The following is a 26,782-nucleotide window of genomic DNA, read 5'->3' as shown; positions in this document are numbered from 1 at the left end:
TTAGCTGTAACTAATTTTGCATTTAATAAAATAAAAAATCGGTCAAAAATACCACCAAAAAATAAATAAATTAGTATTTATCGTATATTATTATGGATTATGACATCATCATCAGCCTGTAGCAGTCCACTGCTGGACATAGGCCTCTCCCAAGGTTCGCCACTTTTGTCGGTTTTGGGCTTTTCGCATCCAGTCGTACCCTGCAACCGTTCGCAGGTCATCACGTCATCTAGCCAGTGGCCCACACTTCGCTTACCCAAGGCGTGGTCTCCACTCGATAACACGTCTACTGAGGTGGTTCTCCGTTCTTTTACAGACTACTATATTATGAAAATGAAAGGAAAATATAAAAGTTGGAATTAATCGTATAAAGCAAAGTCGCTTCCCGCTGTCTGTCCCTAATGTATGTCAGTCAAGCGCCATTTTTAATTTGAAATGACAGCTGTCAAAAGCGAGTTTCAAATTTCACCCAATTTTCCTCGCGTCATAAATAATTAAATAAATTAAAATTTTTACTCATTACTATATTGAAATTTATATTAATTATGTATGGTGGATTTATAATTTCCGTACACCACATATTAGATCTTCCAAACTACGCAACAAGTGATTAAAGAGAAAGGTTTAAGCGTACCTATAATTTATTATAGTTTTACCCGAGCGAAGCCGAGACGCGCCGCGAATACTCTATATTGTTTCCTCGTTCCTTGGCGCTACCCTCGCGGGGCAATCTACCAAATCGTTTTCTCTGGTTTGTCGAGGTGAAGCCTTATTGTGTTTTTGTTAGAACAGATTTTTCATTTGTCAGCTCTATTATAATAAAAGGGCCGCGAATCTAGACCATTTTAAAAAAATGCCATTAGTTACAAAAGCAAACACATTTTTTTTTAATCCTGCTAATATTATAAATGCGAAAGTATATGAGGATGTATCATATGTCACGTATCCCACGTACACAGACAGACACGCTTAGCGGTCAAACTTATAACACCCCTCTTTTTGCGTCTGGGGTTCCAAATAAGTTCCAAATGAATTCGTTAGAAACAAATAACTGCCGAACCCTTCTCTAAAAAGAGAACAGCACACAACTCGTATGTTTATTTGTTTTGTTTATTTCTCCAAACCTCGGACTTATTCATACATATATGATTATGCAAACCAATACGGACTGCTTCAATGAATACCAACCGCAACGAATGAATGAACGAACGAACGAATATCGAGTAATACTTTTAGGGGATAAACGTTTTATAGATAAGTGTTTTTACAGGCTTTAACTAACTTTTAAACGGACACTGAAGGTGGTTCTCAGAATATTATTACCGCTGCGGCCGCGGTGTCATTACAATTTACTTGAGGAACGAATCATTTCCAAAATCAATTCTAACTAATATCATACATGAGAAAATAATTTTGTTTGTTACCTCTTCACGCTCGATCTACTCAACCAATCTTGTCATTCGTAAAATTCACATTACAATACTACAGATTAATTATTTTAAATTCATAGATAGTAAAACTAATTCTTGTCTTTGTTAAAATTTGAAAAAGTGTAATGACTGTACGTATTATATTTCTGTATCCATACTACCTTTCTGCATAGTAATATTATAAAGAGAAACGATTTGTATTTTTGTTTGTAATTTACAAACTTAAAAACTACTGCGCCGATTTTGATATTTGGCACAGAGACAGGCGACGTGTAACATAGGCCACTTTTTATTAGAGTTTTAACCCGAGCGAACCCGGGACGGGCCGCTAGTAGTTACAAATTAGACTCTGTTTGTTACAAAAGAAAAAATATAACTTTCGTCCATAATAAATTTCAATGTTTATCAATATTTTTATTATTTCTTGGAAAGAAAATAAACAACACATGCTCACAAACTAATCTTGTTTCACTCGTTTCGTAGACGGCACGTAGACCGTCTACACCTCGCGTAGCACTTCGTAGAGGGTGCTACGAATTATGTTATAATGTAATGTGCTAAAATTACTTTATTATTTTATTGTTCGAATTGTTTAATTGCACTATTTGTCTTTTCCAATCTATTGTAAATGATCTGTTGGGTAAATAAATGTTTAAACGTCAAGACTACTTGAGCCTGTTGCTCAGAATACAGAAGACCTGTAAATTTAAAGTTCAAAAATGTATACTATGAGTTCATTCCTAAAAATATCGGGTCAAGTGGCATAACATTTTCCTGTACTATTTTAAATTATTTTTAAAATGACATTTTTTCTCCTAGTCTGCTCAAGACTCTTCTTTTGTATTATTTCTGAGCAGCATGTCATTTGTTATCTAAGCAATTTAAAAATTCTTCCTTCCTTTTTGTGAGGGTTCAATACGAGTACATGCTATAACGCTAACTTGTCGCTTGTCTTATTCGTATTTTCCATATTTTTTGTAACGGCCCTGGCCCAGGGTCCCGCTCGCTCAACCGGGAGTAACCGGGAACACGCAAGAGAGAGAGAGAGAACCATATTTTGGTAAAAGTAATTAGATCTCACACACGCGTCCGACACACATCATCGTAAAGATGTGATTTACGTCGGCACAAATTGGGACGCACTCTCGGTACATTAACTTTGGAGATAAAACACATCACTTTTGTCTCATTTCTTGCAATCTCAGCCATTAACTCTTTCGATTATAATGAAACGTGCGCAGTACAGTTTTCTCCTAAATATAAAAACAAACTCATCGTCATTAGGCGTCTTAATATTCCCATTATTGTTGGCACTGGCCATATTTCTTTTGTCTATGGCACTGGCTTTATATGCTTTATCCTTATGGATGAGGATAAGATATCTGACTATATGACCCAAATATGCGTGACAAAAGATCATATAGAAGAACTCAGAAAGAATATAGAAGCAGAAAATAGAATTAAAATTAATAATTAAATAATAAATAAAATTAATGTGTCTAGTTATGACATTATTGATGTTACAGAAAAAAGCCCAAGTAATTTACATGTAAATAATAAAATTGATCACACAAGGCATTGTCTTCACATTTAAGTAGGTATACACAAAATAAATGGACACCTCATATCTTCTAACAAATGCGATTAAAGCCACGAACAGAGACTAGTATAATATTTACAATTCCCACGCTAGCAAGCTCGGATGGTAAACATCTGCGTAGGATTCATAAAATCTTTCACGGCTGCGATTTGACGCCATAAAGTTTATTTTCATAACAACTAATTAGTCATAAAATAATTTATTGACATTTCAATTATTTTTATGATACTTGGTTCATGACATGTCAATTTGAGACACGGTCGTATTTTTTTAATGACTTTTGCATTTGTGCAACCAGCTACACAACAAAACATACTTTATGCAGCTGTGATTTTTATAGATAGATGCTGATGACCGTAACCCAAACAAAGTACTTATATATGAACAGTTATATTATAAATGTTTATAGTTTACTAGTTTTAGATTAATAATAATTTTAATAACACTGTGCCACGCGGTTTCTTTCCCAAGGACATTTTTATTATAAATATTTATATATCTTTATACATATTTAGACGACGTGTCTAATAAAGAGAGAAAACGAACAATGAAAGAAAATAATCTTGAACATGAAGTTTACTGGTTACAGAAGAAGAGAGAGAACAATGAAAGAGATGGATGGACTGTGTGAGGAAGGATATGAAGGAGTTAGGAGAATAGAAAAACAAATGATGGGAAATGGCAAGGAAGATGATAATAATTTAGACGAAATGTCATTTCTATAACACAGTTCTATAATAAGTGAATTGTAATGTGTCATACAGATATATTTTTCAAACTGAATAGTTCCACAAGGATACCAAGCGGGTATAGTTATAGTTACCAATGGAACTAGCGAGTTACCATTGGAACTAGCGATTCTTATTCACCATTTGCCTTCCCTTGTCCAATTATCTGGGGTCGGCGCAAAATGTCTGTTCCCTCCACGATTCTCTATCTTTTGCCATATTTGGATCCACCCCCAGCACCCTCACATCCTCCCTGACACAATCCATCCATCTCTTCCTAGGCCTTCCTCTAGTCCTCTATATCCGTGTACCTTCCTACTTAATGCTTTCCTCAGTAAATGATTCTCTTCTCTCCTCATCTCGTGTCCAAACCAACCGAGTCTGTTACCTCATCTAATTTTATCATTTATAGGCGCAACATTCAAACTTCCCCTGATATAAATATTCCTTATTTAACTAGCGAGGCTTATTAACTTAACTATTTTGTACTAATGACATTATGAGATTCTGTATTACAGCGCTCAAACTCATAAACTTAATGATATTTGTAAAGTTCTGACTGAATCAATAACGTCTGAGTAAAAAGAACGCAATCATCTTCAAGCAAACAGGTAAATAACATACAAGAAATACTTTACTCCATCAATATTTTACGGCGATATAATAAAATAAAGGTTGCAATAAAACGAGACGGGAGTTGATAATCTGTCGGATATTAGGCCGTCGCCCGCGCGTGCTAAAACATTTAAATTGGAGATGAAACATATTTATTAACAACAATATTTTTATTTCATTTACACCTTTTATCACTCCATCTCTCTCTAATAACTGAGTGACTTGGCTGTCCTCAGTTATACATCGGAGTCCGTTACTACTTTTTCTTCTGCAGGCACGATTTGGCATCTTTAGTTGCCAGATAAATATAATTTCTACTAAGGCCGCGGTCACACGAGCGGAAGTTTTACATCGCGTTAGAATTTGCATTAGAATAATACAATATAAAAATTACATTTATACAGTTGCAGCATGCGTTTTACTTGTTGTTCATGTAAAGGCGGAGTGCAGGCGAATATTTTTAAAGTCTTACTCCTCACAGCGGGCGGTCGTCGTCATAATGTGGAATGAAACACACATGACGAATTTTTCGGCAATACTTGGTTTGCCTATAACGTCTTAATACACACAATAATTATAGAACATATAGATATGATGTCATTTCAAGGGAAGTCCACACTTGAGTGTATGACGAATTCGACATGAAACATAAAGACGGCATACACAAACATACATGCAAACTGTGTACATCAAAGTGTCCAATTTATTATAAATTTGACTATAGGTACCAGGATATAGAGGTCTATGTAAAGAACTTGACATGAGGTTGACTGTATTCACGTGGTTGTTTTGTATTGATGTATTTTTTCTAATTAATTTTCTAATCATTACTATTCAAATTAGGATATTATTGTATTTCTTCTAATTACTATCGTATGTATCTAATAGTCAAAGCAATCAAAAAATCATTAGAACATGTCTGTGCTTCTAAAATGTTACTTTTTACAAATATACATAGGTATATCTTCATATCTTCTTTGTATCTATAAAACTTCGTGTCATAATGTTAGTTGCCATACTACTCCGAAACGGCTTGACCGATTTTAATGAAATTTTATTTGTATATACAGTAAGTCTGAGAATAGGTTGTTTCTATTTTTATACCACCCGAGCGAAGCCAAGACGGGTCGCTTGTTATATATAATACGAAAATTATGGTTTGAAAATTTGGTTTGAAATGAATTATTGTTTCTATATAATATCTCTCACTTTCTCTCATCATATTTAAAAATTCATTATTAAGAAGTCATAATTTTTGAAATTAAATTACCTCGCCTAACCTAATTATAACAAATCCATTTAAAAACGAAATAATTACTTGCCATAAAAATATAACTGAATAATATATAACTGAAGAATATATCCTTTCAGCGAACCACAACCAATGCACTTTTTTATCACCACAACTTTTTTGCCCAGTTATCTTGGGACTTATCAACGACCTATATAACTTTATGATTCGAAATATATATTATATTTCTTATATCTATGATTCGAATAGTTTTTCGCGCGCGGATCATTGACACGCGGTGCGAGGCGTGCGCTCGCATCCCGCGCGATCCGATGAATGAAGGCGAACTCTTGATTCCTGTTGCAGCACTGTGATATATTGTTATGACATTATCCATACTGAGTCTGTCTGTATGAACGTGATACGCTCATAAACTAGCGAGGCGGAAGAAATAGGCATACTTACATGCGGACGAAGACATTCGCAAATAACATGACAATACTACAAATATCATAAATAGGAAAGTTTGTGTGTACGTTTGGTACGCAAAATTTTCTGGACATAATGTTATGTAATTTGGTACACGGGTAGAATATAACCTGGAATAACACATTGGGTTCTTGTTAACCCTAAATTCCATCGGGAACGAAGCCACGAGACGGGACACGCGAAAAATATGAGTAATATCGAATATACACTATCGGCAAACAGTTCACCAAACTTGTTTTTCCTTGCGGTAAATATGCGATCATACGCAATATTTGTACATTCATGTCAGCATTTGCCGAGTGTGACGATAGTGTGTCACATAAAATGGGCGCAGAGAGCAGCTTGTGAGGATTTTTATATAATCGATCGTGTACCTATTCCATTTTGACCATAGATTTTGAGCAAACTTTGATAAGTAAGTATAAGTATATTAAGTATATTAGGACGAATCACACAGATTGACCTAGCCCCAAAGTAGGTTCGAGACTTGTATTATGGGATTCTAACTCAACGATACTATATTTTATAATAAATACATATAGATAAACATCCAAGACCCGGGCCAATCAGAAAAAGATAATTTTCCATCATGACCCGACCGGGGCTCGAACCTGGGACCTATCGGTTCAGTGGCAAGAACCTTACCACTGCGCCACCGAGGTTGATACAAAAGAACGCCAGTTTTATATGTGACACAGTAGTATTAGATATAGTTACGTAGCATAGCAATCAAAAATATACGTAACATAGCAATTAATTCACAAAAGAGCTCGTATACTGCATTCGTCACATATTTGAGCGGTAATCCGGCTCAAGTCACAATGGCTGAGTCTGAGTTGAGTGGCACTCGAGCTGCCTCGGCTGGTAAAAGTGAGCGTTCATTTCCAGCTTAGCAACAAGAAATACCATATCTTTTGTTCAGTGAGGATCTATTTACGCCATTTTTGTTACACTCGAGTTTTGTTTCTGTGGAAATAAATTATCGATATAATTGTCCTACTAATATCATATATGCGAAAGTTTGTAAGGATGTGTGTAGGTATGTATATTAAATGTTTGTTACTCTTTCACGCAAAATCTACTGGACGGATTGTTATGAAATTTGGTACACGACGGGCATAATATTCTGGAATAACACATAGGATACTTTTATCCCAAAATTCCCACGAGAGCGAAGGCCCGGAATGCAGCTAGTATATTATATACGAGTAAATTAATAATAACATCATTATTAACATCAATACGAGTAACAATTCTCTAAACATGTGAACTAAACCCATCTCCAATATAAAGAGTTCTTTTACGATTGTCAAATATTCTTTGTCGTTTATGGTCCCTTATCGCAGATTATGTACCATAAAGTGGCTCCTAGTTCAACTTTTATTTACGGGGTCGGGCCTTAATCACTTTTATGAGGAGTAAAAACGAAATGTCAAATACGCTCCGTGCTTTAAAAAGAAAACAAAAGAAAATATATTTATTTGGTACATACCAAGCCTCAAAGAGAGATCTTTGGTCTAATTGTAAAATAATACACAAATAAACAGATTTAAGACATACTTCGCTTTTTATTCCAAGGAAAAGTAAACAATTTCAGAAATGCTGATTCCTATGTATTTCGCAAATCTAGTAGAAGAAAATGGTAGCACAAAATAGATGCTTCCAAGCACAAAGCCATGAATAAATTTAGGAAATTCTATATGGAGATGTCTCAATGTTGAGTTCTTTATATTGATGTACTGAGAAACAACGAGCTGACAAATAAATATAACACGCTAAGTTGACATCGTTGTACAGTACACGATAAAAAGGAGTGCATTGTTTTCAGGATTCATGTATTTTTGAAACAATTATCGAAGTATGTGGTTCCTTATGTTATCGTGGAAGTTAGGTTCTGTAATGACTAAAGTCTCGTAAAATTTGTTGTGTGTTTGTAAAATGAGTGACTGTTTTTTCGAAAATTTATAATAATAAATACTAATTTTATAAATGGGGAAGTCTATTTGTCAAGTTTTCACAGCTAAACCGCCGGACCTATTTTGATGAAATTTGTAATAGATACGTGTTCGCGTAGATAATCCTGAACCTGGAACAGATCCCTTCTCATTGCATAATTACGTTGTTCCCAATATAGGCACTTTGGCATAACAATGTTGGCATAACATTACGTTTTCGCATAAGATTATTTTAGTAAGTGTATTTTTCGGATAACTCGATTTTTGCATATTTACAACACAATACATAATGACATAACCTTTTTTCAAAACTAGGAAGGGTTGTGGGTTTGTTTGTTTACTTGTGACCGACACAAAAGCGAGCGAGCGCGGCAAGTGAGCATTCTAAACATCACACGGCAAGGGAAAAAAGCATAATAATTTTTTATTTGTAATTTTTTAGTATAAGTGTAATTTAGTTCGTTTCAATTTTAGTTATTTAGTTTCATTTTCATGAAAATAAAGACAATTATTTTCATTTTTTTTATAAATTAATAGTGAAATAAAATAATTTCAAAGTTAAGCTATAACGCTATTACGCTTAAAAAAATTATACGTAAATATTATTAGGATAAACAAAAGTATGTTATTATATGCGTTAAAATATGGATAACAACCGTAAATGGAATCGCACATAAGTTTGAAATTCCTACGGGAAAGATGCCACGTGACACAGCTAGTACAATAATGCATTGAAATGAAATTCGTGTTTATAACGACTTTATTTAGATTGAACGCCCAATGATAGTGTTTCCGGCTATGATATGGCAATGACTATGCTTTTATTTTTAGTAATTGGTTCTAATGGATGTTCATGATACGTCTGAAATTGCTGATTCAGGACAGTTTTGCTTGCAATAGAAATATAGAATGAAAGAACCATGAACGTTGAACCAGATAACATTAACATTACAATAGGTATATACGTAATTATTAAATACATCTACTACAAATACACTTTACATGCATTTTGTTCCTCGAAACCCGGAGCTTCGTCCAGTAGAATTATGGGAATATAACGTACAATATTATTAAAATCAGTCAAGTAAATTTTGTGTGATATAGAAAAATACGTAAACATATAAGGTTGTATACCTTATTCATCAAAATTTCGCATTTTTATTGTTAGCAGGATTTAATATTTATATATTATATTTGTATTAAGTTAGGTAGTAGAATTAATAGAATATTATTATGTATACTTCATAGAATTGTAGTTACTTACGAAGGTTTTGATTTGAATTTTCGGTTTGGATAAAATTGCAAACGAGAACCTCTCTGATTGAACAAAGCATCGTGCCCAATTTCCATAGTTAGCCAGTTTTCACACCAAAACTTGTTGGGCAGTTGGAAACAATCCAAATCTGAGACTTCATCAGACTGAAATATAATACACATGGTACTTATTGTAGCAAGAAAAACAACAGACTACCTATTCCAAAAAGTCTGCACGCATAAACAAAGATGTCAAACATTTACTGTAATAATACGAAACTGTTTTCTCTCATTATTTACGCATTTGGTTGGCTTTTTAAGTAGGTATATGTAAATTAGTCATAATATGGTCTCGCCATATCTAGCCAATCTCATTTATCACCAATCTCTTAGTTAGCTAAAGTCGTTTCCTCAACTAGAGTTTGACACATTCACCAATTACGCGGCAGATTGACTGTGGCAAACTGACATAAACCCGGTTTTTCCAGCTAAGTACAATATCAATACGCGGTGCTGTCTCTTCATTAGGCAACAAATGAAATAAAAAGAGCCATCTGGCGGGAGACGTACGTGATGTAATTTTGGCGGGAACGGCAACATGGCGCCCCGTGACAAGCAAATTTTCGTGAAATACGTCACGAAACGTTGCTATATACTTCACAAATTATTTGTTATATTATAATTTTTGATCAATGATTAGCTATTTAAAATACTCTTGATATATTTAAGGTAACTTACTAGTTCCTAACTATCTAATATTTTATTGTCAAGACTTATTCGCTAACGCAATCCAAAGAGAATCTTGGCCTCCGATACTAGGTTTTTTAACCTCAAACTTCCCACCAAAAAGATAGCAAACTAGAGTGAAACAAAAAGCGTTCGATTATGGCTCGCTTAGTAAAATTTTCCCAATAGTTTTTGCGCATTCCGGCGGCGAAACGGCGCGGTGGCGATCCGTAATTTATTCTCCTCTTCTGCAAAATTTTGATTTATTCCTTTATGCAATAAATCACGGCACGTCGCAGTATGAGACCTTATATTTTATTCAAAAATCGAAAGCGCAGCCTTCGTTCGCAGCTGGTCGACATTTTAATATGAACGTCCGTCTCCTTGTTGCCACTCTAAAAATACTGACTGTATACGTTTTAATATTACATTTAAATAACTTACAGTTATTTATTACTATTACTTATATATAAATACTTACATTACTTATATATAAATACTTACAAAGTTATATTCAGTCTATACAGTTAGAAATACCGAAATTCTACATTTTTCATTACAATGTAATAATAAATTACTTAATTGATTGCATGCACTTTTAAAATATCACTAAACATAAATGTGTTTCAGTATATTAAAAAGTACAACTTCTTTATCTAAACAAGTAAAACTCCATTAAATTTCGAAGCACCCCACAAGATTTAAACCATAACTATTTCCGAGTTCAGCATCTATAAAACTTTGTAGTGTCTGTGTGCATTCTAAAGTATTTATGGTACAGTGATATATGTGGCTGAACGAACGCACGCCAGCAGTTTTAAAATCGCTGTTAATAAGTATGTGCATGAAATCTTTAGAACATTTTACTCTTAAACCAAAAAGATGTAAATATGTTGAATTGAATGTACATAAATATGTTGAATGTTTGGCTATGCCTTGGCGGCCTTGAACAATTTTGCAATAAATTAATAAAAAATGCTGCATAGCATATGCTCTGTGCTTTTATTGTTTTTGAAACTGTGTTTTAAGGTCCAGTTTTACAACCTTTCGTAGATGTTGGGAATTAAGTTTAAAAATCACTAAATGTGCATGACATTTTTAGAACCTTATAATGGTTTAGATAAGATAAAATATATTCTTACATTATTAAAAAAACACACGTAAAACAAATATTGCGATCATATGTGAGAATCTAAACTGATAGTTCTATACTTTGTGTGCTTTAAACTATGTTTTAAAGATTCAGTTTTACAGCCTTCAGTAGGTGTAAGTGGGGAATTAAGTACCTCCTACCAGCTGGTGTCTAAGTAGGTGAGATTTTTATGACACCATAACTTTAGCGATTCAAATCTATGAGATAACTTTAAAATCCTTACTAAATCCTAGGTTTACAATGATTTATGACAGAAGGTTTTAAAACGATTTATGTTACATGGTCTGTACTTCCCAAAAAAATCCCTAAAAGTGTGCACATATCATAAAGATATAGGCCTAAATTAATAAATAACACGTATGACCTAATGTTCAAGTACTAAAAAAAAACTATTAAGAATATCCTCAAATAAATTATAGAAATGCTAACAAATAATACTCATAACTCTATATCTATCCATAAAGAAGGCAAATAGCATTGTGTAAGGATACTACAATGGCTGATTATGATAAAAAATATATTAAAACAGTTGCATGTAACTAAGTAGGTATATGAAAAGTCCCAAGAACTATATTTGGAAGGAGCCTCCGCTTCTTGAGTACATAAAAGGGACTAATTCAGACTTAATTTTACTTAACGAATTTGTAAATGAATTACAAGGAAAATTAGAGAAAAGCCAGCATTTGTCTCAACTGGCAGTAATTGGGAATTGTTGAATTTTTAATGTATGAATTAATAATAAAGAGACTATAAACCGCAAAGGGTAGGCAAGTTTTACCTTCGCAAATTTGCGCACAATTTTGTTCTTGAACTAATATAAATTAAATAATACATTAGAAGAAACCTTAGGCCGTGGCTTCACCCGCGTTAATTTCATACTAGGAGATACACAGGACATACAGACATGCAGAAATATATCATTTCACGAATAGCACTTACTTTTTTGCAATGTGTTGTGCAATAAGAAACATTAGAAAAACCTTTTAATTCAGCCTGATAGGTGAAGAATAAATTTTGTTTATTCTACAATATGATTCTTATAATGAATACGCTGACACGCTGTAATGATTCTCATAATGCACACTGAGTATCCATTTTCTATTAACTACATATAATAGTGGTAATTCGTGCGTGTTCGTATATCCGGATTGTACCAATAAGTACAGTTAGTACAACTTATCGTATAATTCTCAAAAACCGTATTCCGGGTGACATTATAAAGCAATCTTCCGTTTTCCCGGAACATGCGCCCAGTTTACGGAATTTAAATACTCCGTGGTCTCCCCGAGCATATTTTTTGTTCCCCAATAGCTCTCGGGACGCGCAATTTGTTACATTTTGCTTATATTTAGTGCTCGGTTTCCTGCCAGCAATTCTGAATGTTTGATTTTACTTTGGGATTTGGGATTTGTGGTTGTATAGATTACGACTACGGATTAATGAATTTTTGATGAAAAGCTAAGATTACGTGAATCGTTTAAACCATAAATTATTTGGTATACTTACTTGATTTTAAACCTAAAAGAAAACTATACTATAAAAAAATAAACAGTATTGAAACAAAATTGCTGTTATTTGTTAGTTGGGTGTATAGTCGACCGCATGTCAAGTATCCACGCATTGATCTCTATACCGCGGTTATAGAAAAGCATTTGCAGTGAATTTGGTGACTGGTGACTGTATCTATTTTAGTTTCAATCAAATATAACAAAATATATACTTACTATGTACTAGGTATAGTCATGGAAACAAAAACTGTCTTCATATTTAGGTATCACATTCGTATTCTTTATTTTTAATTGAGCCCTAGCGGCCAATACTTGACATCGAAGTATCATAAAATATCTTGCCTTTTGGGTAAAAACGAATTCTTCTTTACTCAAATACTAACTTTTTAAGATTATCCTGAGACTTGATTTTATCTTTGTTTTGGTTTTTGGTAAATATTGGAGTTTGTTTCTTTTCAGGCTAATTTTTAGCGTACTTGTTTTAACACCCCTTAACTTACCTTACTTACCAATTAAGACCACTTGAGTATCCTTTTCAGTTTTAAATCGAAATTAATATTAAAAGTTATAATCTCTTGAAGCTATAAACAATCAAGATTCTAAGTTATTCCAATGTATTGATCGAGAGAAAACTGTCTCCAGGAGTAGTGTCTCATCGATCATGTCTTGTATGACTTAGTTTCTAACATCATAGGGATCAATGACATTGCTTTATTTAAAAAAACCTTAAAAAAATAATGTTATTTTTTTTCTGGACCGCATAAATAATGATAGATCATAGATAATTTTAACAATAGCTTTTTGCTAACATAGTTTTATAGAGTTTATTTTAAAATGCACAGATTAAGTTTTTGGCATTTTTTTTAAACACCATACATTAAGCTTCTACCGCGGGTCAGATGCACACAACAAAAATAGAAACAGGTATTTGCCAGCGCCAGGAATAGAACCCAGAACCTCAGAATAGCAGACGGGCGCGGCGACCGCTACAGTGGTCATTAATGTATCATTTGTATATAATGTGGCCACAGAATTAATATAAGAAGTGACCTACATCAACTAGATATAATTCCCTGTAATAAGAAGCATGTCTTCCAACAGGCAGGTAACACTAAACAAACATATTTTTCATTCGGCAAAGTAATAGCAGTAAGGGGGAAGGCAGCTTTTTATCTGATTAAAAGGGTCATACGCTATATAAAATATTATGTTTTCTATACAGAATGTAAGTATGTATTTCTTGTGAAAATGTGATGGATAAATAATGATGCAGTAAAAAATTTCATCGCGTTTATGTAACTTTGCGTTAAGGAAGTCTCTATAAATTATATCGACGATCTGTCATGTAACTTTGAGAATATTTTTAAACGGACGGATGTTTAAAAACTACCAAAGAAAGAAAAATCATTCATTTGATACATTACAAACATAAATCAAAATGTAAACTAAAATTTAAAAATAAAAAACACAAAAAAGTATGTATTTTTTATGTGCCAGTTGGGTATGAACAAAATATTTTTGCTTTTTATAGAAATTCATTGAAAAAAATTATAAAAACAATCTAGTGACAACATTTTGAAAGTGGTTATGCTCTAGTCTCGAGTCTATTGTTAGTATTGATCACAGATAAATATTTACGTACGTAGGTATTTCAACAAAATCCTTATATATCTCTATCTGCCCAAAAATGTCACCTAAATAATAATTCCTGCTTCGTGTATTTTCTCGAACACTCAACGAATTTTCTACAGAGGGCGCCACGAGCATCGAGTTTCTTAACCATTTCGTGTAATAGACAAACATGGATAGAGTAACTGCACTTTTAGAGAGCAGTTTGCTTTGTTTTAGTGGAATTGCATTGTCTCGGACTTTGCTAAAAGCTTTAATGTGTTTTTAGTACGTATTTTGTTAGTTCAAGCGAAAACTAATATTGAAGAATGTTTGTTTGTATGTATGGCTTTATTGTGAGAAAAATAAGTAGCTAATACTGTAGTTTTACCCTGTCTAAAATCTAAAACATACTTTACTAAAGTATGTTTTGTCTCTTTCTGTCTGTTTCTGTCTGCAAATATTATAAAGGACGATAGTGACAAACCAAACATATGTATATTAGTTTAAAGTATGCTTTAACTTTTTTATGAATAACAGGCGTTGTATGTATTAAAACTAATAACTACAAAAAACACGGATCCACAAAGCAGACTTACCGCATGTAGGAATCTCTGTTTTAAACATTGAGAAACGAATATTGTTAACAATTTATTTGTTGCGACCATTTTCAGTAAAAAGCAACTTAATATTGAGAACAGGCCTCACATCTGCGCGCCATTTCCTACGGCTCCACCATCATAAAAAAGTCTGGGATAAACATATATGTATGTGCTGGATATATTCTAGCTATGCACGAAATTTCATCGAAATACACTTCAATAAATTATATAATCTGATGTGCTTTTGACTGTACATGGATTGTCTGAAGCGAATTCTAATGCGTAACTTTCGTAGATGGTTCTACGATAATTAGGTTCAACTCTCGTAGCTGCTACTACGTCCATGTGTTTACACTTGCTACCAATTGCTACTGATTATGTACAGAATGCGTAGTGCGACTTTGCTATTTACATCACAGCATCGAGTCGACTCACAGTGAGACGCAGATAACCAATCACAGTGTGCCATTGTGACGTAACGACAACCATACCGCAATGTGATTGGTTCGCTGCATCTCACTTCGAATCGATTCGATAGTGAGAAGTGAAATCTAAACCTCCGCACTTCGCCCTCTGTAGGTATTACGTAGTGTAAATTTACTTTTGTCCCAAGTTATCTCTCATACACATGTATGTGCAGTGTTTCACCGCTCACCTAGGACGCTAGATGTGAATGGACTGATTAAAACACATGGAGATAAACTAAAGTGATTCATACCCTTCGAGTCGAACGGAGCTTGATAATTCAGATTAATACTTGTGACCTCAAGACTTGCCCTTCAGGCTATGAAAAGTAGCCATACAATAGTACAATACCACTAAGTGTTATATCGATAGAATACTTCGATAGAATATTGATAGTTGACCAGTATGATTACTTGGTAGGTATAAAACAAAGTACTATATAATATAAAACAAAGTCACTCGCCGCGTCCGTCTGTTTCTAAGCTTTTATCTTTTATAGCTCACAACGGATTTTGATGCAGTTTTCACTGTTATTTAGACAATTTATTAACAAAGATTGATACATACAAAATAGTGTAATTGTCCGGATCCGCAATTTTTTGTCTGGGGGTGTCACATTTATTCTAAACTAGTAAGAATGAAAGAGTTCCGAAATGTAAATAAAAAATAAAACGTTAAAACATAAAAGTGCTTATGTTTTTACCCGAGCAAAGCGAGTTCCGTATACAAATAAATCTATGTACTAGTTACTTCGACAGTAATGTAAAAGTCGATCCATGTAACAATACACAAGAGACTGTGTTTTATGGTCCGATCACTTAAATGCCGGACTATTTTTGGTCGGCGGCCCAGTGCTGGTAATTGGACAACTCTTCATTAATTCGACGTAACGAGTTATATTCCTACTATATACGTGTGTTAATAACAAATGTATAAAGTTTCAGTTCTGAATCTCACGAACCGACTCACTTTTTGTTGTCATTTTTGGAAGATGTCATTTGGGAATTTTGTCGTTATAGAGAGTTGTCAATTTAGGTAGCGGCCTGAGGGACATACGTATGCAAACTTTGACTTTTATTATTATTGTAGTGTACTGGATGACACAACTATAATTTACAGGAAGGGCTCAGCCTTAATTACCTACCCAGTGCCAGTGAGCACCTAGGTACTACGCTCTGACGTTGCATCGCATACACTACAAAAATATTTAGAAAATGGTCGGCTTTGCTAGTGAATCACAGGTTTTGGTTGCACGCCTTTATACAAGACTGTACTATAAATGTTCAATTCAAAGTTTGCATGAATATACACTGAGTGGGTTTCACCGTTGCAACAAATTTGACAGTAACTTTAACCTGCGCAGAAAACGCAAACTACGCCATTTCGTGTAAACGTCAGCGTGGCATAGGTTAAAGTCAAAGTCAAAGTTGATTGGTGCAACTCACCCTTACATTTGCTAATATATCTTGCCATCCAAGTCCGATTCCCGATAGACTGGCGCAAGTCTGTAATTAAATCTTAACAGCTGCTTTAATGGCCGTTCGCACTACCTACATCCAAACATCCAATCAACAAAGACCTGCCTTCACGAGGCCCTTACAAGGAAGCGATATGAACATGACAGGTCAAGTAGGCATGGTCAAGAAGGATACGTAAAGACCTATTTGCCGCCAAGACGGTTTGGTTACATTTTAATCAACATTGGAGCAGATTACTTGTGTCAGCTTCAGAACCTGGGTCTTGTATAAGAAATGATTTATCTCATCGAGCAAATTCCAGAAGAAAATATTTTTTTATCACATTATTAACATGTTTTTCCCCGACTTACTTTGTGTAGTGTTCGGTCACACCATATCATCCTGTTTATTTTCATTTTATTACGGCTAACCCGTATTAAAATTACAAACGAATCTTTCAATTTCACGCGGACCGTCATCTTTGGGATGTCACAGCCGGGAATGAAACCAGAAACACACGAAGAGAGAAAAAGATCATAGTTATCTTAATTAGCTATATACTTCGCTATATTATTTCGATTTCTGTGGCTCCGTATAAGAAATACATATAAATACATATCGTTACATATTATGAAACAAAGTCTTCTACCACGTCGGTCTGTTTGTTTGCGATAAACTCAAAAACTACTGCACGGATTTTCATGCCATTTTCATCAATAGATAATTCCTGAGGAAGGTTTAAGGGTATAATTTATTATGTTTTTACCCGAGCGAAGCCGGGACGGGCTGCTAGTATATAATGAAACATACATTAAAAATTATAAGATTGAATCAAACCAGTCACTTAAATCAAATCCCACAAAACAGTATAAATTCAGGTATTCACACATTTGGCACGTACAATCTGTGACATAGCTACATAGCGGATTCATTATTTGAACTAGCTTATACACGTGGCTTCGCCCGCGTGAATTCCCCACAGGAACGGTTTCTTGTTTTTTCCGAGATAAAATGTACCCTATGTCCTTCTCCATACTTCGAACAACATATAAAATTTTAATATTAAAAAAATTCAAGAACATTAGTTGAGTAGATAGAGCTTGAAGAGGTAACAAAGAAACAATCTTACTTTCGCATTCATAATACTTATTAGTTGGATTGAGATTCTGAACTTGTGGCAGGATGCTAGCCCATTACGATTATTAAAATAAAAAAAAATTCAAGAACATTCAACATATTGCTTATCCATCCTTAGAGAAGGCCTGTACCCCAGCAGTGGGGACGTAAATGGCTGATGATGACGAGTTACCAGCTCAGTAAGTCCTAAGGATGCTATATAGCCTTATATATAATATCTAATTTACTGTTCTCATCAAAAATATGATAAAAGCTCTATGTTCTTTTTTATAAAGAAAAACAAGATAAGCCGATTATCTCAATGAGATATTTATCAAAAATCAGGCCCGCAGAGAATTCCTTTTCATAAAGCTAAGAATTCTACAATGCGAAATTAAAAATATACAGTTCGTGGAGTAACAATCAAAAAGTATTAAATACAATTTTGGAATAGACGTAGAACAAATTTTTGGACCATTTGTGTGTTTGAAAAATTTTTTTCAATGCGCCAACGTCAAACACGTGTTGGTATGGGACAGGGAAACTCGGTCTGAAATTTTTTTCAGACCGAGTTTCCATGGCAAAAAAAGTTTGTATCGCTCGTTCGCTTTGTTTAGTTCACTGTGAAACTAACAAACCTAACCTACCGGCTGTGACGTAAAATATTTCGATTAAAACTTCCCTTTTCAAAACGGATTTCCGTGTTTTGCAGCCAATAAGAAAAAAACTATTTTTTACAAGTTTATATATATTGCATAATGTTTGTTCGGGTGGTATATTGCAACTCAATTTTGAAAAAGATATCTTTAACCTGTTGAGCTATTTTGTTCACACTTTTATTTATGCCGACATTGACAGCCTTCTCTTTGTAAGACAATGAAAATTAAGATGATTATAATGCTGATTATATTTAAAGCAATAGCTTTTGCCCACAACTTCGTATGTGTGTTAAAATCCGTTTCCCGTGGGAATTTCAGGAAATCCCTTCTTAGTGATCCCCTACACTGTCCTAGGAACCTACACACCAAATTTCAGCTTTCTACGCCCAGTAGTTTCATCTGTGCGTTGTCTGTCAGTCACTCAGTAATGCAAGAGTTAAAAAACTTTGATTCTCCGATCCGGTTTATTACCCTATTGATATTATCATTGTTGGGTGTAGTGTAATTATTGATTTCAGAATCAATTCCTCCCATTGACAAGAAAATGCTAAAGACGGCACTCAAACCCTCCCAGATATGCCCAGCGGTGAACAGCATTGGTAGACAACAGAGTGTATATAGTATCTATCGGACATGATGTCCTAATATTTTTTTAAACTGCCGAGGAAACACGACCTTGCCACGTCCCTATCCATTTATTTCCGGATACAGATTTTCCATGAAGTTCACTGTGTTATTTCACTTTACTGTGCGCCACCGTAAATTGTTGGGTGCGAAAAATTGGACAAATTGACCAAATCCGCTTATGCGGGGATGAGCTGTGATCTGCGCTCTCGCTGTGATCTAACATACTCCACACTATCGTTGAACGCATGAACGTTGCGTAGTTTATATGAATGGTTTTATTTTCCGCACTGGAAATACAGCAATGTATGCTTTTGCGCGATAGTGTGGAGCCGGCATAAGAGTTTCACATTGCCGCCAAACCAGCATTACATATAAAAAGCTCACAAAATTATTATTTATATTTTTCGAAAGGTTTCGACATACTCAACAAGTTCATAATATTGAAATGTAAATCTCTTTCTCTCTCTCCATAAATAGATAATAGTACTTATATACATTTTCTTTATTTATTTATTTAGGTTATAAAAATACACAATTTGGACAAAAACAATAAACAATTTCATCAAAACAAAAGAAATGTCATGACATATTTTGAACTCAGGTTTTGACCCTAGATGATTTCAAGTTTCCTTCGCCTAAAATCGTTTTGAATATTCAGCCATGGCGCTGATATTTTCTACAGCTACGTTTATACTCACAGCGATAGCGCAGAATAGCATATCTTACGCTGACTCCTGATAAAGGATAAAGCTTGAAGTCCACCAAAGATTCGATGTACAGGGTGGACCGTATATAGATTTCGAACAACCAATACAATTTCTTTGTTCACACAGCACGCACAGCTTATAGTATTGTTAGAGACCGCTGAGCAGAACTCGTATAAAAACAAATTCAATAGGTGGTTTCTAGTTAAATTTATCTATATTTGAGTAAACTAAGCTTGTATTTTAAAATTCTTGGTCCTAAATTACAAATAAAAAGATAAACTACCACTTATTATCCTTAAATTATTTAATTATTTTTTTATGATAACTACAGCAACTTACCCTAGTCCGATCAACCGGACTAACCACCGAACTACTGCTAATAGATGAAATTTTGTACGGCAAGCTGAACTTGCATAATGACAAAAAACTGGGACAGTTCCATTTAAATGAACAAAGCAAAGGTTACTTGGACGCAAAGGTTACACCAGTCCCTTAATTAACGAATATTGAGCAATTAAGGAAATAAACATCCTTTTGTCGGGCTCTCCTGTTGAGAACCCGAGCATTTCATATTAATTAACTGTTTTCCAAATACATCAGATTTTTTTTCTAATTTCAAAATAAAAAAATGTGCAGTCACGTGCTATGACGTCACGATATTAGTAAAGAAGCATCTTTAAATCTTTATATCATCATCTTCCGTTCCATTTCCTATCATTTGGGGCCGCAGCAATATGTCTTTCTTTTCTCTCCACAAGTTTATATTTGCTGTCACAGTCTCGTCCACTCCTAACTCCTTCATATCCATTACACAGTCCATCCATCTCATTCTTGGTCTCCCTGTTAATCTGTAATCAATAACCTTCAGTAGGTACTCCGGTACCTACTAATTCCATGCCTTCATGTTCAACAATCTGCTCGTCAAATGTTCGATTTCTCTCCTCATTAGAGGTCCATACCAAGTCATTCTATTACTCCATACTGTTTCATTTATAGGTATAAATTTCTTATCATATATGCATTCGTGTTGTCATTCTACTCAACATCCTCCATTCCATTCAACAGAATGAATTCTCTTTTCTTCTTGAACTTTTGTGGCCCAACATTCAAAAAGCATCAATTTAATCACAAATGACCAAATCTTCGGTCAGCAATAAATAAAACTATTGTGTAGCGATACATTACTGGGTTATATTGACTTTATCAAAAATAACAATACATTTATCAATTTCCACATTACAAGCAATCGGCGGGAATATTTCTATCTGTTAGTGTGTGAAAAAATTATTTGAATAAAGAGTACGATTACTTTCTCGTTTCTCGGTGGCCAGTTAAACAATAATCCTGGACAGAACAAAAAATATATATCACGTAATAAATGAAACTGATTAATTGAAGCGACATTTAATTATCGTATTCCAATTAGTTAAATTTGCGGCTGTCTTAGATTACCGCATAGCGAGCAGAAGACCAAGCCTTGACAGCCAACAAAAACAACAGAATTTCCAAAGAGTTTTCACATTAGGCAAGTGTCCGGTCGTAATAAGTAATTTATTTATAAAATAATCTCGAAATCAGCTAGAAATTTACTCCATAACTTACCTAACTGAAAAAGTAGTGGTTTCAGATGTTGCTTATAATTCAGCCCGAGTCGTCATGTCTGTCCGTCCGTCACTCCCACGCCATTAACTTTGTGCTACGGTTGTAACAGAAATAATACAATTCTACACTTTAACGTTGTATAGCATACGTGCTTACACACAAAATTTTCTACGAAAGTATTTGAACAACTGCCTAAAAAAGGTGAATTAGGGTTACATATCTACATATGTTAAGTCATCAGTATGTACAATCGACAACAGATCAAACTATGCAATTTATTGCAATGTAAAATTTCGCCCCTACCATTCCTTGTCAGAGTGTCGTGTCAGCACGGTATCGTATGTCGGTCATTCCACAGGTCTATGGGGAAATAATAGTCGTTTGTAACAAATAATAATGACTACAATTTAAAATACACATCTTGAGGCGTGTGGTTCCGCCCTAGAATAGGACCACCACGCCATATCGTCCCGTGGATGTCGTAGGAGGCGACTAAGGGACACACAGCTGATAGGCAACGATAGCATTCCCAAAGAGGGTTGACGTCATTAATCACATAAAGATCCCCCCATATGTTTTTTAATATCTCCTATGTACAGACATAGCGCGGTTAGAGTTTTATTATATATGTATTATTTTAACTAATTTTAATTATTACAATACGTTCTTGTTGTATTTACATTGAAATCTAATATTAGTAATAACTTATTTAGCAGGTAAATAACGGCCACTTTTCCCTGTAAGCAAGCCTCGTGACCATGGCTCATTCAAATTCTTTAGATTTTATCCGCATTCCTATAACTCCACTGATATTAACACTACTCATACTGGTTTTGATTCGGTTTCTACTGCAAATGGTTCAAGAAGGCGTCATTTTCCTCTATTCATGAGACTTCAGAAATCGATCTGCAACCTAGTTTTATGTTATCTTTTCTAGTCTACGATATTTATGAAATTGCACAAAAGCGTTGGATATGACCAAAGGTAGATTTAAGGAATATTCTACTATTTATTCCATGTTATAGCACGTTAATTTTAAAATATTTTCTTTCGACCACTTTTTCATTTTTAAAATGTTCTTATTACAATATTTCTTCCTCTACAAGGCATACTTAGTAGATTAATACACTCAGAGTTAGAATACAGGCTGGGATTCTAACTTGCGTCTTTCGACGCAATTCCATCGCCTAGGCCACTGCCCTCACTAGGCTCACACGATAAATAAGGGCCCACTACACTTACTTATCTTGTGAGCTGAAGAGGCGGCCTCGTGTCCGCTTCCGACGTAAATTGACATGCACGTGTCTCATTCAGAGGGTATTGACACATCGCCCTACCCCCACTAGGCATGTCGAAATAGTTCATTGTTTTAATACCTTTTTTTAACAACCCTAAGGCGGTTGTGTATGGCGGTATTCATGTCATATGCCTTTTGGCGATTTGAATAGAAAAATATCTGCAATAACGCACGTGATTAGAAAGAAATAACGGCCTTCAAGAAAGGTATATAAATAAAGGAACAAACAAGTGATATACCACTCTGTTTTGCTGAATAAAAACAACACGCAAACATGACGACTTCGAGTTGACATCTCGGGAACAGGAATATCTGATAATAATTAAAGTTAATCATGGATAGTAGGTACTACGCTAAGTACTTACTAAATCCATGAGTTAAATATATAATAGACCATTGTCTATTATTTATTTAACTTATATCAATAATTGTGACTTTGTGAGACCATAGACAATGGTCCATGGGATGCCAACGACTGTTTGGCATCTCAAATAAATGAGAATGACTGTAGTTACACTTTCGTGTCACAAGAGTTCCGCTTAAATTTTATTTAAAATATCAACTATTTAACGTCATGTTTCACGTCGTATAAAAATTGCGTAAAACGCTTGCTTAAATTTACTTAAGAAGATTACTTAATTTATTTCAGTCTTTACAAAGTTAACATTGGTTAGGAAATTATAAATTACTTAACTGATATTAAAATTGACGTAAAAAGACGAGGACCGCAGCTAGTTTTAAACACAAAAACAAAAAAACTTTTAACTAACTTCTCAACTATCTTACAGTTATAAATGTCTAATCTCGAAATGATCGAAGAACATTCTCGAGAAATTACTTCAAGAAACTGCCGTGATATTTCCGATCAAAACAGAAACAGATAATTTGTCGTCGATACATCACATTAATTATAACGCTAGTGCACATTTTGAAGTAGCATTAGCTTAGTCCTACTTGTCATTGATTAGATCTAACAATTTTACAAACTTCGCTTAATAATGTTTTTCTTCATATTATGAAGTAAACGAACACGTTGAATTTTAGTTAAGCGACTATTTAGAGTGCATTGCACCACTCGACTTTGATTTTGACTTTAACCTGCGCAAACAAACGCAAAGTACGCTATTTTGTTTAAATGTCGGCGGCGGCGGTGCGACCCACTACACTGTCAACGAATTCAGAAACATGCCGACGCGAACATTGCGTAGTTATTATGAGTGCTTTTATTTACCGCAATGGAAAACCAACAATGTATACCGAATCCGTTAAAGTTTGCAAACTATTCGACGATAGTGTGGAGCCCGAATTAGGATAGGTTGCGCCTGCACGCCTGCGCGCCGATTTACACGTAACACCATCGTAACACAAACGGAAAATAAATAACATTTAACGCTGAAAACAGGAAAAACTTCTTTTAGGGCAGTCTAAAAACAATACTTTTGTTTCGGATACGAGCTTCTAAAAACAGTATTTATTTATCATCCATGATAGTGAGGTATTAGCGTTGTGTACAGCAAGAGCTTTCAACAGTGATGTTATCAGTGATAGCGATAGCTGATACAAACGTTACGTAGGCGTGCGTCCTGACGATGACAGCTTTGTTGTAAAACACTAAGGCTGGGTTGCACCAGTCACCTTTGACGTTAGCTTTAACCTGCCATTGATTAGATAAAATGGCATTTTTGTGCGCAGATAAAAATAAAATAGATTTTATTTGCAAATCACGTGTAAATTGTTGCAAATAAAAATTTTTAAACACTAATACTTTGAAGTTCACTCAACTACTGTGTGAACTGAAATGTACCTCTCTAATGCTGAAAGAATTTTTGAAATCGGTTCGGTAGTTTCGGAGATTACCCGCCTCAAACATACAAACTCACAAACGCTTACCTCTTAATAATATATAATAATAGTATAGATAGCGAGATGTTGCCCGGGGCTTCGCTCCCGTGGGAATTTTGAGATAAAATATAGTCTACAGCAATCTTAGATAATGTACCTTTCGAATGGTGAAAGAATTTTTGTAATCGTTTCAGTCGTTTCGGAGATTACCCGCCTCCATCACAAACGTTATAGTACTAGTATAGATAACAGTTTTTACAATTTAAATTACAATCTTGTTTCCCTTAAAGTCCGGCAAAATAGCAATATATGTTTCTAAATATAAAGAATTATCAAGGGACCCCGTTTCGGAGCTATGAGGAAACCCACGTAATGACTTGGGATAATTTATCGCTGTTGTTACGAACGCAAATAAGTATATTTCCATGCGAACATAAAGAGAGAGAGAAATAGCAAAGAAAGAGAAAAATAGTAATAATAATATATGAGGATAGAATATTAATGTTATATAATATTATTAAAGAAATAAACCTTACGATTTCGAAAAGTCATCTGTGTGTATGCTATCAGCTACACGAGGCGACTATAGCCATCAAGGCTTCGTAGGAACCTTAGTCGCGTCGTATGACATTCATGGGAGAATATGGAGGTCCTAATCTAGGCAGGGACCACACACCAGATAAACCCAACTTAATGTATGAGTTTGTTCCACAGTTTGCAGATGAGGGCAGACGTATGCTGAATTAGATCTATCAGTAAGTTGTCTGTGGCTTAGATCTTGTATTTTAGACTTTGTATTTTGATGCGTTGTTTTTTTAATAAATATAGTAATTTAAGAGGAAGGTTCATATGTATATTATTATAATAACCCGTGCAAACCGGTGCGCGGCGCCAGTCAGATAATAATACTATTGTTTTCCGCACAACATTTTGACCAAGTTTTAAGTTTTTACGTAGTCCGATTGATAGTTGTATATGTTGATATACATAACTATTTTATATTATACGAGCTCATAGTCTATGAGCTCGCTCCGTGAGTCATAGAACTAAAACAGCATTCTTCAATAAATTTTATTTTTAAACTAGCGGTCCGTCCCGGCTTTGATGATGATAATTATATGATAAATATGACGATATATGATAATATAAATTATCATTTATACACCAAAACCTTCTTCAAGAATCTCGCTATCTATTGGTGCATTCCGCATGAAAATCCGTGCAGTAAGTAGTTTTTGAGTTTATTACGAACAGACAGACGCAGCAGAGGACTTCGTTTTATAATACGTAAGGATAAGGATTATTCATATAGGTAGTTATATTCCTTTCTTATGTAATAAGTACAGGACCGCGAAAAGACTAGGTAAATAGATATCATGACGATTTTACTAACACTTGATGTATTGTACCTATAGATATACTTCATAAATTTACAAACTACATCATGATATACGTTTTATCCGGAAATTCAATAAAAAACTCAGTAATTTTCAACAATTTTTTGAACGATTTTTGACATTAAGTATAATTACTAATATTTTAATTTTACCTAAATATTCCTCTACGAACAAAATTAATTGTCCTTATTTATACAGAGTAGTGTACTCTCAAAACACAATATAAGCAGTTATATAAATAAACCTTACTTACCGCATGTGTCGAAGATAAACTGGCGATAATCCGCGAAAACCCGCAAAAATATTGAACTCACATTCACGACTTCATCACAAGACTTAATGTTACCGAATACACCATTTAAGCTTTCTAAATTATTGTCTGTTATCTGCTGAATTTGTTATGAAAGTTTCAAATATTACGTTCGAATCCACACACCGCGAATGGGATTAACGAAAAGGACAACTGTGCCGTGTTGGCGGCTACGCGATACTGACTGGCTGAATAAAAGGATGGCTTGGTTCTTCTAGTGATGTCATACGTGCATTTTCCTACAATACGGTCTCTGTAGATTTTACAAATACTAAATATTAGCTACATATTTAGTAAGCATATAGAGATTCGTCAGTAGAATTAGAATATGAGCAAATTAGACGTTTTAGAATAATTTTGTTTTTTTTTTATCAACGCTCGGATCACATGACAATCATAACCTG

At 34.4% G+C, this 26,782-nt stretch overlaps 1 protein-coding gene across 6 annotated transcripts in view; it reads right to left on the bottom strand.

Annotated features, from left to right (window-relative positions):
• Ac78C (Adenylyl cyclase 78C) overlaps positions 1-26,541 on the bottom strand; it is a 71,291-nt gene extending 44,750 nt beyond the window's left edge. For 4 of the 6 annotated variants that reach the window (XM_053745600.1, XM_053745599.1, XM_053745604.1 and 1 more), the window contains exon 1: positions 26,322-26,541. The gene's annotated coding sequence lies outside the window, so the exon portion shown is untranslated. Of the gene's footprint in view, positions 1-5,695; positions 5,893-26,321 lie in introns of those variants that run through there. The other 2 variants (XM_064435976.1, XM_053745601.2) reach the window with 1 other exon arrangement.
• Positions 26,542-26,782: the final 241 nt, after the last annotated feature.

Source organism: Plodia interpunctella, chromosome 5, assembly GCF_027563975.2.
Source record: "Plodia interpunctella isolate USDA-ARS_2022_Savannah chromosome 5, ilPloInte3.2, whole genome shotgun sequence".
NCBI lineage: Eukaryota > Metazoa > Arthropoda > Insecta > Lepidoptera > Pyralidae > Plodia > Plodia interpunctella.
This window is presented reverse-complemented; position numbering and strand designations above follow the sequence as displayed.